This window comes from Hyla sarda, chromosome 5 (assembly GCF_029499605.1).
Source record: "Hyla sarda isolate aHylSar1 chromosome 5, aHylSar1.hap1, whole genome shotgun sequence".
Taxonomy (NCBI): domain Eukaryota; kingdom Metazoa; phylum Chordata; class Amphibia; order Anura; family Hylidae; genus Hyla; species Hyla sarda.
This window is the reverse complement of record NC_079193.1, coordinates 24,847,684-24,866,006: the sequence shown is the minus strand read 5'-3', so window position 1 is coordinate 24,866,006 and position 18,323 is coordinate 24,847,684.

The window sequence follows — 18,323 nt, the reverse complement described above, 5'->3', positions numbered from 1 at the left end:
GCGGATATGTACCCCAGTCCCCAGGTGGCGGAGGCTCAGGATTGGCCTGCAGAGCACAAAGAGGTAAGTAGGGTAAGGGACCACAGGGATATAGAAGGACACCCCCAAAATCCTGTTACATATATATATGAGATGATTGCAGAAATGTTGTTTTTCCGCACAGACTCCGGGGGCCGTGACCTCTGATCTGTGATGATCCATTCCTCAGGAGTTCACCCTGGAATGTCAGGAGATTCTTTCCTAATTGCTCGTCCCTCCGCACAGACCGACCAATTCATCCCCTGCCCCTCACCGTATGGCTCCAGACAGCAGCAAAGTGACAAGTCCTCCCTGTTCCAAATGGAACAAATTGTTAGGAGTCACCGGCGGCTGCGGAGCAGAGAGTTTACTTATGTCATCTATTTAAGTGAGAATTATATTTAAATACCCTGCACATGTTTTTTGAAGAGTCCAGGCGAACTTAAAGGGGCATCTGTCCCAGCACAGAGGCCATGATGAGGGAGCAGCTAAGTGTTAGTGTATGTATCCGATCCCTTTACAGGGGTACTCCGTCCCTAGACATCTTATCTTATAAGATGTCTGATCGCGGGGGTCCCGCCGCTGGGACCCCCGCGATCTCTGTGCAGCACCCGACATTCGTTTAGAACTCTTGGAGTGGGCGGCGGTGATCGTGACATCACCGTCACGCCACGCCCCCTCAATGCAAGCTGACACGCCCCCTCCCATAGACTTGCATTGAGGGGGCGTGACGTGATGTCACAAGGGGCGTGGCAGTGACGTCACGACCCCCGCCGCCTGCTCCAAAATGTTTGAACGCTGGGGCAGCAGAGTACCCCTTTAACAACCCCCTCAGAAGCTTACCGTGTATGCATTATATAGCTCCCATAGACTTTAATGGGAGCTGTAAAAACCCATCTGCAGTGACCGCCCCTTAGTGGTGACTATAGCCGCTGGGTCGGGTGAGCTGTTTAGTGCACTATACGCACATAACATTTTATTACATCAAGGGATGAGGAGAATGCGCCTGTATATCGTTGTTAAAGGGCTACTCCGGCCCTAAGACATCTTATCCCATATACAAAGGATAATGGATAAGATGTCTAATCGCAGGGGGGGGGGGGGGGGGATCCCGCTCCTGGGGACCCCCGCAGTCTCTCATGCAGCACCCACCTGTGTAAGCTGCACACCAGGCTCCGTGTCTGAAGCCTCACAACTACGGGGCCGAAGTATCGTGACATCACGACTCTGACCCTGTGTGGTTACGCCCCGCCCCCGCAATGCAAGTCTATGGGAGGGACCGTGACGGTCATTGATGTTTTTAGAGGTGGATTGCTGTAGTGTCTTCCTTACAAAAAATTAAATAATAATTTCACCAATAGTGAACTTTTAACCTAATAAATTGACGCAATGGTGACGCATCCTTATTGATGACAATTCTGGTAAAAATCACTATGTATAAGTATGTTTTACCTATATTTCAGTACCAGACCTAAGTTTTATACTAATCCACCAGAACAGCAAAGGATCCTTCAATGCCACTGTGATAGCCTGGGGGAGTAGGGTATATGGGAGTGTAGCTGTGCGGTTACTAAAGGGTGCTTGCTTAACCCTTTCTATTCGTGACGCCAGGGTGAGGGCTATTCTCTGTATGCTTGTCCAACCGCCACCCTTCCCAAGAGCGATAGGGAGATAGGAAATAATTGATTGTCCACAACCGGAGATTTGCAGAAACTTGTCGGAACTTTTACTGAAGATTTTAGGCAATAATGAACAGGAACAGTCCATACAACAGAGTCTATTGGAGCTTGACAAGTGGTTGGAACATCGTGAGTCTATTGAGGTTAAGAAGGTAATTATTGCGGTGATCCACTGGATTTAGGGGTTTAGATTCGGTCCAGTAATCACGCTAGCTTTAGTGGGGATTTAGATGTTAACTCACGGTTTAGTTTAGGCTGAGGCCGGCAGGTTTTAGGCCCAGCTTGTCTTTGAAAGTTGCGCAGATCCGTCCTGCTAGTCCGGCATCCACGAGAGCAGCAACCCAAGAGAGCGATAATTGGCTACAGCTCCCTTATATGGGCAGGGGCTGGACTAAAGCTCACTGGTCCATAACAACTGTCAATCTCCTGTACATAGAGTTATGGGTAAACATGTGACCCAAGGACCTCCAAAGGTCCTCCAACATACCATAGAGGAATTAACATAATCACATGGCCGAAGGTCCTGCGACGCTAACAAGGTAAGTAGACTTATATACACTATAATAAGTATACACATTATTAAATATATACATAATAGAATTATAAAACTAGGAAAGGATGAGGCGACTAGGGGCTGTCCCACCTGGGAGACTCTACCTGAACGTAGTAACTCTGGCTTTGGGGACCACCACACTAGGTACGGTATGCAATACGGTACCGGGACACCACACCACAATATTGGGGCCCTAAATGTCCAGCATAAGACGACCTCAGTATTGACGTCACTTACCCCTGGGGTCTATTTCTTATGCAATAATTTTTAACTAATCTATGCGATTTTATTGATGATCTGTCTTGTGTGTACAATGATAATCACAAGATTACAAGAAAATAAGTAGTGGAAGGGCACATGTTCCCTATGGATAGAGAAAGGACCTCAGATTCACGTCATCTGTCAAGACCCTACTCCAGTGTTTCCCAACCGGGGTGCCTCCAGCTGTTGCAAAACTACCACTCCCAGCATGCCCGGACAGCCTTTGGCTGTCCGGGCATGCTGGGAGTGGTAGTTTTGCAACAGCTGGGGACACCCTGGTTTGGAAACACTGCCCTACTCTGTGCCAGATACACCAAATGACATAAAGAATGGAATGACACAGAAGCATGAAAGCTCGAGCATTTCTCCCCCGTGCTGGAACTTGTCTGGTTGTTTCTGTAAAAGCAAATGAGAGAACTTTATATTTCCTTCTTTTAATCAAGTTACAACAAATATTTGTCTCTGATTTCCAACTAAAATGGGTCCTCGCCATGCTTCTCAAGGCCCTTCCGACTCACCTAAAGGCTGTTATTATGTGTATTGGTGTGGTGCATGTGGTGTGGTGTGGTGTGGTGTGGTGCGGTACTGTATAGAGCATGTATATAGACTTTTATCTATAGAATGTTTATTTATAAAATAGGAAAGGATATATTACCTACCTATCTATCTATCTATTGTGGAGTCCCGGTACCGTATTGCATACCGTACCTTGGTAGAGGTCCCCAAAGTCAGAGTTCCTAGGAACGGTGGGGTTCCTCTTTTCTAGTTAGCCCCTCGTCACCCCTCAGTTAGCTAATATTCATATAAATATCAGTATAAATATGTATATTTAAATGCCTACCTGTTAGCATTGCAGGACCTTAGGTCATGTGACTCGGTGTTCAGAACTCTATGGTTTGTTGAAGGACCTTCGGTGGTTCTTGTGTCAGGTGTTCACCCACAATGCCATGTAACGGTGAGTGACAGCTGTATGGACCAATCCAAAACCGCTCAGCCCCTGCCCATATAAGGGAGCTGCAGCCAATAATCACTCTCTTGGGTTGCTGACACTGGATGAGGTAGGACCTCCGCAACTTCCAAAGACAATTACTAGGCCAAAGCCTTGCGGCCTCGGCCTACGCTAAAGACTGCGAGTTCTTACAATTACCCTCTCACTCCGCAAGATCACTGGACCTAAACCTACCCCTAAATCCAGCGGATCTATGCTACAAAATCCTCCTAAACTAAAGAGAACTTATCCGGTCCCAACCACTGCCAATCGCTGCTCAGCTGTATATAGACTCTGTTATCTGAACTGTTACCGGTTACTGCTGCATGTTACAGAAAATCTTCAGTAAAGTTTCAATAAGTTTTCAGCTAAGCACTGGTTGTGGACAATCCGTTATTCTGCACTCACCTATCGCTCTTGGGAAGGGTGGCGATAGGCCCAGCATTACCTCAGCATTTAACCCTCACCCTGGCGTCACGAGTGACAAGGGTTAATAAACCCCTGATACCTGCTCAGCATCACCCCAGCTACCCTGCACCCCCCCCGAGGCTTATCACACTATCATATGTAGCTACCAGGTTTCAGGAAGCGAAAATCCCATCCAGTCAAAGCTGGGTGAGATTTGAGGAATCCAGGAATCCATAGCTTATAGAGACCTTGGTAAAGTCTGTTTTTAGGCATGGATTAATATGGGAGGTTGGTAGTGGGGTCTTTCATTCTGTTTCTGAGCCAGTCCAGGTTTTCAGTGCGGCCTAGATCAGCAAAGGTGCTGAAGACAGCTAGGTACTGGCACAAAACTGGGTGTAACTCAGCGTCGCTTAGGATGTCAGCACCAGGGACCCCCAACAATCTATTCTTTTGACACATTACATTTTTTCCAAAACTGCAGGCATGCTTTAATGATAGGAAACCATTCAACTGAATAATAATGCAACAATTGCCAACATATGGAAGGTGCAAGAAGTTTTTCCATGCCCTGCATGTGTACTTGGTATTAGGGATCATGGCATATGCTTGTGGTGGCCCAGTACGGGATTGTGTTTCCCCATACCTTCCCTGCCCTGTCAGGTAGTGTCCCTCAGTGTCCCCAGGGCCCCCTGCAGTTGTTTCCCCCATGTAAATAGGTTATGTATTATATTGTGTATTGTACCTTTAATAAATGTACGATGTGATTGTTACCCAGGAGGTACTAGTGACCAGCTGACCCCAAAGGTGACCTATGGGCTCCCTGCTAGTCTCCCCTATATAAGTCCTGGGTGGAGCTAGCCTCTTTTTCTTTGAGATCTTTTGCTCCAATACTTTGCTGAGGTCAGTCGTGCCTATAGTGTGTGTCCAGAGCAGTGGAGGCTTCAAGTCAAGTTCTGCAGCCACAAGTCAAGTGCAAGCTGAAGTCACTGTCCTGTCAGTCAAGTCAAGTCTTCCATCTACTCAGCGTGGCCTGCATTAAATTCTCCTATCTACTACAAGTCCTAGCAAACCTGCGAGGTCTCTGTGTCACTGGTCACCTCCTTGGGTCCCGGCTGTACTGTATAGACTGTGTCATCTGTCTACCTTCAGTAAAGCTACCATTGTCCGTAACTTGGCATCGGTGTCTTCATTGCCCCCGTGCCTAGCCCAGGATCCAGAGGTATACCTTCGGGTGGTTAAGGCTGAACCATGCCCTGGCGTCACGAACACAAGGGGTTAATACCATCTGCCCCTAGGGTAACAACATCTGCCCTGCACCTCACACCCCGCCGCCATACCACATACTGTATAAAGATGGTGTTGTTTATGCCTATGTAACAGTCAGGTAATGTCTTCAGTGTAATAAAAACGGAAATTCACCTCCAGACATGAGAAAGGTTTCTTGTCATAACATTATAAGATTTTCTCAGGAGGTTTAAAGAAACCGTCCTGCTGGAAATCCAGCCTGACGTCATCTCTTTGTGCCAGCGGAATAAGGAGCCCATTATATATGGAATGTTGTAAGCTAATTAATAAGAAGGGGATGAGCAATAATTATTGTTATAGTGTGAACGCTCCCGTGATCGCCAGAGAATGTGCTGCAATTTTGTGGTCATAAACTTCTTATAGGATCATTAATTTTCTCTTGTGAACAATGTGGGATGGAAAGGATTGTCAGTACTGGGCAGAACGAGTGTATGGTAGGCATACAGCAAAGGAGGGCGCAAAATATTTTAGTGAGGGTGTTTCTTCATTGGGTAAAAAACTGCACGTTAAAGTGTCCATAGAAACTGTCCATACACATCTGATAAAAGTTGCCTACACAGGCCAAGCTGATGTGCATGGCGGCCTCCTATAAAATCTACTCTGATGGCAGATGTCAAGTGAGAGAAGGGTTGGGCATGTTAGATTTCAGCATTCTCAATCCTTTTTTTCTTAGGGAGATTAGAGATGGAGAAATGTCTGGCAGAGTACATGGGGATCGGAAGAGAGATCTGAAATGTATGGCCAGCTGTAGATCCGCACCAGCATTATACAACTGTCACTTTGAGACAGCTATTCTCCAGTCTACTCAAAAAGATGGCAGCCTATTCACACTTGTTTCTTGCCCAGTGATGTGTGTGTGTGGGGGGGATTTGGGGGCAAATGGGTGGTGACCTTAAAGGGTACCTCTCATCAAAAAAACTTTTGATATATTATAGATTAATGTATGCAGAATAACTTTACAATTGCATGTTATAAAAAAAATATGCTTCTTTCTATTTAATTTTCCACTTTGAAGGAATGACCACTAGGGGTCTCCCTACCAGTCCTGGCAGCAAGCATTTCAGACTCATGCTGGAGTCCTAAACACTACGAGCTGCCAGTCTGCTTTGTTCACAAAGGAGAACACTCAGAGCTGCCAGCCTGCTTTGTTCACAGCCTGTTTGACTGTGAACAAAGCAGGCTGGCAGCTCTGAGTGTTTAGGACTCCAGCATGAGTCAGAAATGCTTGCTGACAGGACTGATCGGGAAAAATACAATAGAAAGAAGCATATTTTTCATTAACATGCTATTGGAAAGTTATTCAACATTCATTAATCTAAAATATATCAAAAGTTTATTTGATGAGAGGTACCCTTTAAGTGTCCCTAGTTCAGTCTCCATTTCCTGGGAGTAGGAGTGCACCCAAACCAGTTAGTTAGTAAGTCTGGCCCATCTGTGAACATCTCCTAGCTTCTGCTAGGCATACATACCTAGGCCACATGTGTCCTTTCTAGGTAAAATCCTGTTCTACAATCAAGTTACTGTTCCTGTTACAGTTCCTGTCCTCACTGTGACGATAAAGATCAAGTTTTCATCTCCAAGAAGGATTTTTTGTCTTAGTCAGAGGAGAACAGGAATGCTGAACAAGAGTCCCTCTGCAATACACACATTTTTTCAGTGAGTCTTCTCTTCTCTATGGTCTGATTTAGTGCTGGATGGCTGCCACAGCATAGAAAGTTTTCCTGCATACCTCCATCTAGGTATTGTACTGCAAATAAGAGTTGCGTAAGTAAAGAAAGTCTACATTTTTCACCACAGTTAGCCAACCTGTAAAGATCCTCATCAGTAGAGAACAAGCTATGTGAACAATTGTCTACATCTGCATTAGTTATTGCACTTTCACATGTTAAGAAGCACCTCAGAGACTTCCAACTTCAGTAAATCTGCAGTAAAAACATAATTAAAGGGACAATGATCAAATATCTGTTCATCTGACTAAAAAGCTGTGATACTCTAAGCCATGCCAAACCAACTGTATTATATTGGATTTTAACATGAAGTTGAAATGAACACTGTCAGATGTAAAAACTTTTATATGCTATGTATCTCGGTAGAACATAAACATTTTTGTATCTTCTTTTTATAGAAATTATGGCTTATAAAAAAGACCACTAGGGGTCCCCATACCATCCAGAGCATAATCCCATTTGGCTGCAGCATCATCTTTGTCCCAGCTAAAGCACAGGCAGGGACAAAGTCCAGGAAGTGAGGGTGGGACTAGCACTCCTCTGTGCTTACTCCTGTCCAATCAGACTGCAGCATAAAAACAGAGAGGAGGGGTTAAAGAGCAGCCTGCAGTGACTGGATAAAGAGACCCAGCACAGCACAGCAGACTCAGGGAGAAAGTGAATGCATGGTGAGTGAGGACATGCTTCCTTTAAAGCACAGAGTGACAAACCAAGTGAGCAACAGATAGAAAGATAGAAGGTACTTGTGAGAGAAATATAGGCGCTATACACATAAAATGTTATGCACATGATCATGATTAGGTAGTAACAGGAGTAAGGGTGGGTTCACACTACGTTTTCTCCCATACGGGAGCGCATACGGCAGGGGGGAGCTAAAACCTCGCGCTCCCGTATGCCACCGTATGTGCTCCCGTATGTCATTCATTTCAATGAGCCGGCCGGAGTGAAACGTTCGGTCCGGTCGGCTCATTTTTGCGCTGTATGCGCTTTTACAACCGGACCTAAAACCGTGTACAATAACACTCATGAATAACATACATAGGCATAACTTAACAAAATAATTATAAAAATATGTTAACTCTTGGTAAAGTGCTGAGACATAATTAACACCGCAAGAAGTCTCTCAGTGGGCCCAACACCTGTACCGCAGGGCTGCCCGAGACAGTCTGAAGCCACAGGACACCCTTTGGTGCTGGGACACCCCACTACTACTACTCCCAGCTAGCCTTCAATGTAACATTTAATAACTCCCTGACCTCCACACATATTTTGTGACCCTTTATATACCCTAATGCTCGCTTGCTTAGAGAGGGATATTCCCCCATTGTTCGGCTGCTTTGGATTTACATTTGTCCTCGATTCACTTTTTTTCGAGGCCTGTTCCTTTAAACTCAGGAGACCTAGGATGAAAGCCCAGGGGTGTGCAGGTTATGGAAAATGCACATGAATAAGCCACGTCACCTTCATCTGTAATGAGAAAGTATCCGAATGTTTAGACAGCGCCATTTATCATGTGTGAACTGCGGCGCGTAGCATCAAAGAGCATTGTTCTCTCCCGGCCGCTCTCCAATCACTGTCAGATAAATATTTGTTAACAGCGAGCGATGGATGGAGGAATGCGTCCTTTCATTTCTCCTGCTACAGAATTACAATAGCTTTACTAGGCCGCTAAAACAATCACTTAATATGTTTATCCTCCCCGGAGATGTTGGGTAAATGACTTATGTCTCATCTTGTGAGAAGCATTTGCAATTCGGCTCTGCAGTCTATATACATGACAGGTACAGAATGAAACGAGAGGATTTTGGGGGTTTTCCCAAACTTAAAACTGTGGGGTCTGACAGCCTAATACAGTGGGGGGGAGGGGGGGGGGGATTTACCAATAGTGTGGGTTTGCATTCCTCATGTTGTTATGCTCCCTGCTGAATAAAACCCTTGACATATTAATGTGTCTCATGTTGGACAGAGTTTGGGTGCATCTCAAATTGTGGCTTATTGCACCCAAATCTCTCATGATACATGAAGCATCTTTACCTCACAACTTTATCTTGCATCATTACCTCACACCTTTACCTCACATCTTCACCTCACAACTTTACCTTGCATCATTACCTCACACCTTTACCTCACAACTTTACCTCACATCTTCACCTCACAACTTCACCTCACAACTTCACCTCACAACTTTACCTTGCATCATTACCTCACACCTTTACCTCACACCTTTACCTCACATCTTCACCTCACAACTTCACCTCACAACTTTATCTTGCATCATTACCTCACACCTTTACCTCACATCTTCACCTCACAACTTCACCTCACAACTTTATCTTGCATCATTACCTCACACCTTTACCTCACATCTTCACATCACAACTTTACCTCACATCTTTACCTCACAACTTTACTTCACATCTTTGTAGAGGTCAGAGGAGTAGGGACCGCAGTGCAGGATTCAAGTACGGTACAGCAGACAATGAGGCTGAAGCAGAAACCGGTTTTATTAACCAACAGAGTATAATGGCCGGAGAATGATGTTAACAGAAATAACAGATTACATAGATTTACAGCAAAGTTAACTGTAACGTGATACATAAAATGGCGCTCCCGCCAACGCACACACAGAAATACAGGCTACTCTGTTATATTGTCCTATCTGATTCCCTGTAACCGGGACACGTTGCTGCAACGTTCTGTCTAAGGGAACCTGCTCTATGTCCTACCACAGGTCAGCACCGGTTCACACTCACAGTTCTGTAGGTACAGCTGCTTTATCTCAGTCTCTGTGATGGTGGTTGCAGTCAGGTCTCTGGGTCTCTCCCTTGCTGTCTACAGCTGAAGTCTCTTATGCACTGTTCTGTGTCTCTTTGCAGGTTGCTTATCTTGTTCTGTCACTTGGAGGTCACTGCAGCCTGGTCCCTTGCTCTGTAACTTGCTTGAGGTGTTCTCTGGTTCTCAGCTGCAGTCTGTAGCATCACAGTTCAGCTCTGTCTCCTCTGACAGGATCCTGTTGCTCAGTCCCTGGATCTCACAGTCTATCTGCCCTTTCAAGGCCACTTTATCCAGACTCTTTCCTCAGCTCTGCACAGCCATAGAGAGCCGAACACCACACTATCCCAGGGACTTCCTGCCCCTCCTCCTCCCCAGAAAGATCTCTTCTCTTAAAGCAACAACAACAACAACTGTGTCTTATTCTCACTTACAACAACAGTGACATCTTGTGGCTGAAAGATGCATGACAGTCTGTGGGACTTTCTCAATAGAAGTACAGTGTAAATGGAGTTTAGTCATTCAAGGGGCTGACCCCCTACATCTTTAACTCACATCTTTACCTCACAACTTAAACTTTGGAAAAGAGGAAAGATGGAGGCTTGTGTTACTCGGTGTGGAGACTCTAAGAAGACACCAGAGGCCAAATCTATTTTTAAAGGATTCATAGAGACACATTTCCCTCAGGAGGATGAACTTAGGTGCTAGTGTCGCCAGCAACCAAGATGTGACTCCATCTTCATCTACAAGAACAGCCAGAGCCATAACAACTGAGGCAACCATGGTGGCTGAGGAGAACCCTTCTGGTAATGAGGATGAGACTTGGTTAAGAAGCAGGGGCGTCACTACGTTAAAACTTTCGGGGCACGTGCCCCGAATGTGAACCGCTGGGGGCCAAATGTATGAACTCCCTGCTGTGTCTGTGCTGGCAAACAGTAGCCGCGCAACCATGAGTGTCCCTCATATATAATGGCCCTTTGTCATGTGCCACATCATATATAAGGGCCCTTTTATGTGTATCTGCCCCCATGCAACCGCCCCTGGGGGCAAATGTCGGGGGCCCTTATATATGATGTGGCACATGACAAAGGGCCATTATATATGAGGGACAGATGACAGGGGGATATTATATGTTAGGGGTCATGTGCCTGCCACATATAATGACCCCCTGTTATGTGCCCCTGACTTATAATGTGCCCTTTTATGTGTAAGTCAGGGGCAGATGTCAGGGGGCCATTATATGTGAGGGGCACATGACAGGGGCCATTTTAAGTGAGGGGCAAATGTCAAGGGGGCATTATATGTGGCGGGCACATGACAGGGTGGCTCCCCTGTCATGTGCCCCCTACATATAATGCCCCCTTGACATTTGCCCCTCACTTATAATGCCCCCTGTCATGTACCCCTCACATATAATACCACCCTGTCATCTGTCCCTCACATATAATGGCCCCTTGTCATGTGGCCCTCACATATAATGGTCCCCTGACATTTGCTCTTCACCTATAATGCCCCCCTGTCATTTTCCCCTCACATATAAGGCCTCCTGACATGTGCCACTCATATATGTACTGCCCCCTGTCATGTGCCCCTCACATATAATACCCCCTGTTCTGTGCCCTTCACATAAAATGCCCCATGTCCTGTGCCCCTCACATATAATGCCCCCTGAGGGGCAGGACAGGGGGAATTATATGTGAGGGGGCAGGACAGGGGGCATTATATGTGAGGGGGCAGGACAGGGGGCATTTTATGTGAGGGGCAGGACAGGGGGCATTATATGTGAGGGGGCAGGAAAGGGGGCATTATATGTGAGGGGCACAGCACAGGTGGCATTATATGTTAGGGGCACAGGACCGAGGGCATTATTATTATTATGTGGGAGGGGGTGGGGGGGGGGGCAGAGTGTTTACTCCAGAAATTCTTTATATATACACTATACCTCTGGAATGCTAGTTTGGTTTTTATGGGCCACAATACATTACGGTATTGTATTTAGAGGATGCACGGCAAGGTTATATTCAGAGAGTGCAGTATGTGGTAGTATTATATTCAGAGAGTGCAGTATGTGGCAGTATTATATTCATAGAGTGCAGTAGGTGGTTGAATATAATACTACCACATACTGCACTCTCTGACTATAATACTGAGAGTGCAGTATGTGGTAGTTTTATATTCAGAGGGCACAGTGTGTGGTAGTAATATATTCAGAGGGTACGGTGTGTGCCGGTTTTATATTCAGAGGGTACAGTATGTAGTAGTATTATATTCAGATGGTATGGTGTGTGGCAGTATTATATACAGAGGGTACAGTGTGTTCTAGTGTGTACAGTGTGTCAGAATTATATTCAGAGGGTGTGAGCCAGTATTATATTCAAAGGATACAGTGTTTGTCAGTATTATAATAATTATTGTTTTCATATAAACGATCAGAATGCGCTGACATAGTGAGGAGCCATCTGGGAGTCAAGTTCTGTAGAGAGAACATTTAGCTGGACCCGGTGGTATGTACATCTGAATTAGATAAGGGAAAACTATAGAGAAGGTGTCACCTGTAGTCACTGATATCATTGTGTATTCTCCTCACTATAGAGAAGACGTCACCTGTAGTCACTGATATCATTGTGTATTCCCCTCACTATAGAGAAGATGTCACCTGTAGTCACTGATATCATTGTGTATTCTCCTCACTATAGAGAAGACGTCACCTGTAATCACTGATATAATTGTGTATTCTCCTCACTATAGAGAAGATGTCACCTGTAATCACTGATATCATTGTGTATTCTCCTCACTATAGAGAAGGTGTCACCTGTAATCACTGATATCATTGTGTATTCTCCTCACTATAGAGAAGATGTCTCCTGTAATCACTGATATCATTGTGTATTCTCCTCACTATAGAGAAGACGTCACCTGTAATCACTGATATCATTGTGTATTCTCCTCACTATAGAGAAGACGTCACCTGTAATCACTGATATCATTGTGTATTCTCCTCACTATAGAGAAGATGTCACCTGTAGTCACTGATATCATTGTGTATTCCCCTCACTATAGAAAAGATGTCACCTGTAGTCACTGATATTATTATGTATTCTCCTCACTATAGAGAGGACGTCACCTGTAGTCACTGATATCATTGTGTATTCTTCTCACTATAGAGAAGACGTCATCTGTAATCACTGATATCATTGTGTATTCTCCTCACTATAGAGATGTCACCTGTAGTCACTGATATTATTATGTATTCTCCTCACTATAGAGAAGACGTCACCTGTAGTCACTGATATCATTGTGCATTCTTCTCACTATAGAGAAGATGTCACCTGTAATCACTGATATCATTGTACATTCTCCTCACTATAGAGAAGATGTCACCTGTAATCACTGATATCATTGTGTATTCTCCTCACTATAGAGAAGACGTTACCTGTAATCACTGATATCATTGTGTATGCTGCCTGACTGTCCCATCAGAGCAGTAGTTCTGCAGTTATGAAACAACTCCCAGCATAACCTTTCCACATACTTAAGGTCATACTGGGAGCTGTAGTTTTAAATGGTAAAAATTGGTATATATTTGATTATTACAGTTGAAGTAATTTTCGGCAGCGCTCTACAGCACAAGCATCCATCACTTCACGCCAAGTAAGGGAATCTGTTAAAAACTTGAACCCCCTGCTACTGCTGCTGTCACCTGAACCCCACCTCAGCTTAGAACATAGAGTGGTCTCACCTAATAATCCGTGCTATGGCTATAACGCTCCTCATTTGCACTTGTGTTCCCTGTCCTGAAGTAACATCAGCTGACAGCCAATAAGACTAACCCCTACCTCAAACCCCAATGCAAGGAACAACATTTCTTTATAGTCATGCGACATTAAGTGGCCCCACCCCTTGGCCCCTCCTTTTTGTGGCTCCACCCTCAGCCACGCCCATGGCCCGTGCCCCGGATCTTTTGGAGACCTAGGAACCCCCCCTGTCAAGAAGAAAAAGATATTTGCATATAGTGAAAAATAATTTATTATAGAGGAGATATGTGTGTAATTTCAGATTTATATATGTGTATAAGTGTATTGGCATCCGTGATACAGGCTCCATTCATGGCTCCCACTTAAAGAGGTTATCCAAAAAAAACTGAGATAATTTCTTTCAAAAACAGCAACACAAATGTCCTCAGGTTGTCTGTGATATTGCAGCTTATTTCAGTTGTAGCCAATTTGTAGTACCACAAAAGCATAGGTGTGGCGCTGTTTTTGGAAGAAATTTACTCTTTTTTTCTGTTTCCTATAACCCCTTATGCCTTCTGCTTTAATGCCCAAGCAATTATTTTTTTTGTCTTTCCATCTTCGCCTTCCAAATAATGTAATTATTTTTTTTAATGTATTTATTAATAAAGCCTTTTGAGGGCTTGTTTTTTTTGCACGAAAAGCACCATTTTGGGGTTCATATATATTCTATTGTTTAATTTTATGGCAATATTATGGCTGATCTGTGTATGTCATACTGTGGTGTCCCTGTACTGTATTTCATATTGTACCTTGTATGCTGGGTCCCCAAATTCAGAGTTCCTTAGTACCATTGGGGTCCGCTTGCTGAGATAATCCCTAGTCACCTCTTCGTTCTTTAGTTCTATGTGTTTTATATGTATAATTAGTGTAAATGTATTTATCTATATAGTGTCTGCAGGACCTTAGGTCACATGACTAATATTTATACTGTGATGGTATGTTAAAGGACCTTCCAGGTCACGTGGGTAGTCACATGTTCTACCATAATTCTTTGTGTAAAGGACTGACAGTTGGGATGAACCAATCAGCTCAAGGCCAGCCCCTGCCCATATAAGGGAGCTGCCAGCCAATCCTCGCTCTCTTGCTCCTTAGCTGCAAAGCAAGCAGCATCTCTTGGGTTCCAGACAAGCAGAGAGTAGAGATCCGTGCAACTTTCAAAGACAAGACCAGGCCGAAGCCTTATAATACCGCAACTTACCAAATCGTGAGTTACAATACAACTCCCCGCTAAAGTCTGCGTGACTGCTGGACCTAAACTCAATCCCCTAAATCCAGCGGGACAGCGCATATAAATCTCCTGAGCTTAAAACTCACAAGGTCCCAACCAACTGTCAGGATCCTAATAGACTCTTATTGTACAAAGTTCCTGTTTAATTCTGCATAAAACCTGCAGTAAAAGTTCCGACAGTTTTCTGAAACCTCCGGTTGTGGACAATCATTTATTATACCTCCCTATCGCTCTTGGGACGGGTGGCGATAGGACAAGCATATACAGAGGAGTCCTCATCCTGGCGTCACGACAGTTAAGGGTTAAATCAGCACCCTTTAATCACTGCACAGTCATATACCCTATACCCCCACAAGCTTACCACAATACCCCAGGAGGCCTTCAGAGGTATTGAGAAGTCCCAGGTCCCCAGTTTTGGTGGCCTACACTATATAAGCTTTACTATTATGGCTGATCTGTATATGTGAAATCATATCTAAGCAAGGTTACCAGTTTTAGGGTACGTTCACACGAGCGGATCCTCAGCGCGTATTATGCTGCGGATCCGCCGCTGAAGGAACTCTGTATGCTGCCTTTACAGGTGCCTGCTCAGAGCGGCAATACGCATACTACAAGCAGACACACTGAAGTGCGCTTGCGCGGTGTACACGCACACATCACGGCCGCTCCCCCTGCTCTGTGAGCTAGGCTGAGAGCTGCCGCGGTGTGCAAGTATACTGCGCATGCGCAAGGCAAATCGCACATCGCAGCGTGTCTGCTCGTATCAGCGTTTTGCTGATCCGAGCAGGCACCTGTAAAGGCAGCATGCAGCGGTCCTTCAGCGGCGGATCCGCAGAGTAATTCAAGCTGGGGATCCGCTCGTGTGAACGTACCCTTACAGTGGAATGTTCCAGCTCCGGCCAATTTACACGAGAACAATTTCTGCTGAGTAACTCAGATAAGTCTCATTTTGCAAAAATAACCGGATAGAGACATTGAAAAAGCTACAGTAATGGATATTTTTAAGGGGGAAAAAAAAAAAGTATAGTATAGCCAATGTAAACATATATCTGTAAGAAGAAAACTGCTGGCGCATGTATGAAGAGCCGTAATAATTCATTCCATACTTGGAGAAATGCAAGGAAGGATGACATAATCCTATTACTGCCAGAACAGATCTACAAAGCTGGAGAGAAAGTTCTTCTGCACCTTGGTCCATGTCTGTAGTTATCTTCACTCCTAGGAAGACCTGACAGTTCTCCAAGAATGTTTGTATTAGTTATGGGCAGTAGTCTCCAAACTGTGGCAAAACTACAACTCCCAGCATGCCCGGACAGCCAACAGCTTCTGCTCGCTTATCCTGACATCCACTGCTTAGCAAGGGGTGTGCCTAAGGCAAGCACTGAGCCCACTGTCACTCACCATGCATTCCCTTCTTTCCTGAGTCTGCTGTGCTGTGCTGGGTCTCTTCATACAATCACTGCAGGCTGCTCTGTAACCCCTCCTCTGTTTTTATGCTGCAGTCTGATAGGACAGGAGTGAGCACAGAGGATTGCTAGTCCCGCCCACACTTCCTGGACTTTGTCCCTGCCTGTGCTTTAGCTGGGACAAAGATGATACTGCAGCTAATGTTTTGCCAACATACAAAGAGTATCTTTTTATTCTGACAGAGCCCATTCTAAAAAAAAATTAGCAAAATTAAAAGAGAAAACACAGCAAATGATTCATCCCCTGTAATGTGTGCACTGACGGCTGCTTTTCCATAACCTTAAAGGGGTACTCCACCCCTAGACATCTTATCCCCTACTCAAAGGATAGGTGATAAGATGTCTGATCGCAGGGTTCCCGCAGCTGGGACCCCCCCCAATCTCTGTGCAGAACCCGGCGTTCGTTTACAATGCTGAGTGTGGGCAGCGGAGGTGGTGACATCACGGCCACGCCCCTTGCTACGTCACCCCATGCCCCCTTGATGCAAGTCTATGGGAGGGGGCGTGGCGGCTGCCACGCCCCCTCCCATAGACTTGCATCAAGGGGGCATGGCGTGATGTCACAAGGGGTGCGGAGTTACCCTTTAAAGGGGTACTCTGGTGGAAAACTTTTTTTTTTCTTTTCCAATCAACTGGTGCCAGAAAGTTAAACAGATTTGTAAATTACTTTTTATAGCAAGTGAGAAGAAGATTTCCGGCAGTTCTGGCTGGTAGCTAATTAGCTGAATGGATCGGTGTGGACCGCACTAGCTTATACGAGGCTATGTTTGCTGCAGTATACGGGGGTGCTAGGTAGAGATGAGCGAACGTACAGTAAATTCGATTCGTCACGAACTTCCCGGCTCGGCAGTTGATGACTTTTCCTGCGTAAATTAGTTCAGCTTTCAGGTGCTCCGGTGGGCTGGAAAAGGTGGATACAGTCCTAGGAAAGAGTCTCCTAGGACTGTATCCACCTTTTCCAGTCCACGGGAGCAACGGAAAGCTGAAAGGGAACCTCTCATCAAATAAACTTTTGATATATTTTAGATTAATGAATGTTGAATAACTTTCCAATAGCATGTTAACGAAAAATATGCTTCTTTCTTTTGTATTTTTCCCGATCAGTCCTGTCAGCAAGCATTTCTGACTCATGCTGGAGTCCTAAACACTCAGAGCTGCCAGCCTGCTTTGTTCACAGCCAAACAGACTGTGAACAAAGCAGGCTGGCAGCTCTGAGTGTTCTCCTTTGTGAACAAAGCAGACTGGCAGCTCGTAGTGTTTAGGACTCCAGCATGAGTCTGAAATGCTTTCTGCCAGGACTGGTAGGGAGACCCCTAGTGGTCATTTCTTCAAAGTGGAAAATTAAATAGAAAGAAGCATATTTTTTAATAACATGCAATTGTAAAGTTATTCTGCATACATTAATCTATAATATATCAAAAGTTTTTTTGATGAGAGGTACCCTTGAACTAATTTATGCAGGAAAAGTCATCAACTGCCGAGCCGAGAAGTTCGTGACGAATCAAATTTACTGTAAGTTCGCTCATCTCTAGTGCTAGGTGAAGGTGCACAAGTCGCTATTTCCAATATAAAGGTATGAGAAAAACCGCACTCACTCAAATCTGTAGAAAAGGGAATTATTTCAAATACCTTCGCTACTAAACTATTTCCCTCCACACCTAATTATCCAACCTGGTATTTTATTCCAAAAGTACACAAGACATTGGAGACCCCACCCGGACGACCAATTGTGTCTGGTGTGGGGGTCTCTCTATCTAAGTATATAGACTGGCTTCTTCATCCTATTTTGAATGAAATTCCTTGTATAATAAATGGGAGCAAACGGAGCGGGGGGAACCCCTGGCGTAGTGGCGCCTTGACGGGGGGTTTTAGTGGCCTTCCCAGATGTTAGTAAGGGGTAATGTGGTTAGAGGTATATTTCAAGGAAATGGGGGTTAAAGGGTTAAATGGCTGCTGCTCCTTTAAGGGACAGTAGCAGGTGGCTCGAGAGTGGGGTGAAAGGGAGGTCAGCTGGAGGGGAGGGGGAGGAGTGTATATAGGGGGGTGGGTACTCACCAGTCGGCGTGTAGAAGCGAGAAGAAGGCCCCGCCCTCTTTTAAACGCTTGGTGGGTGGGATTCTGATA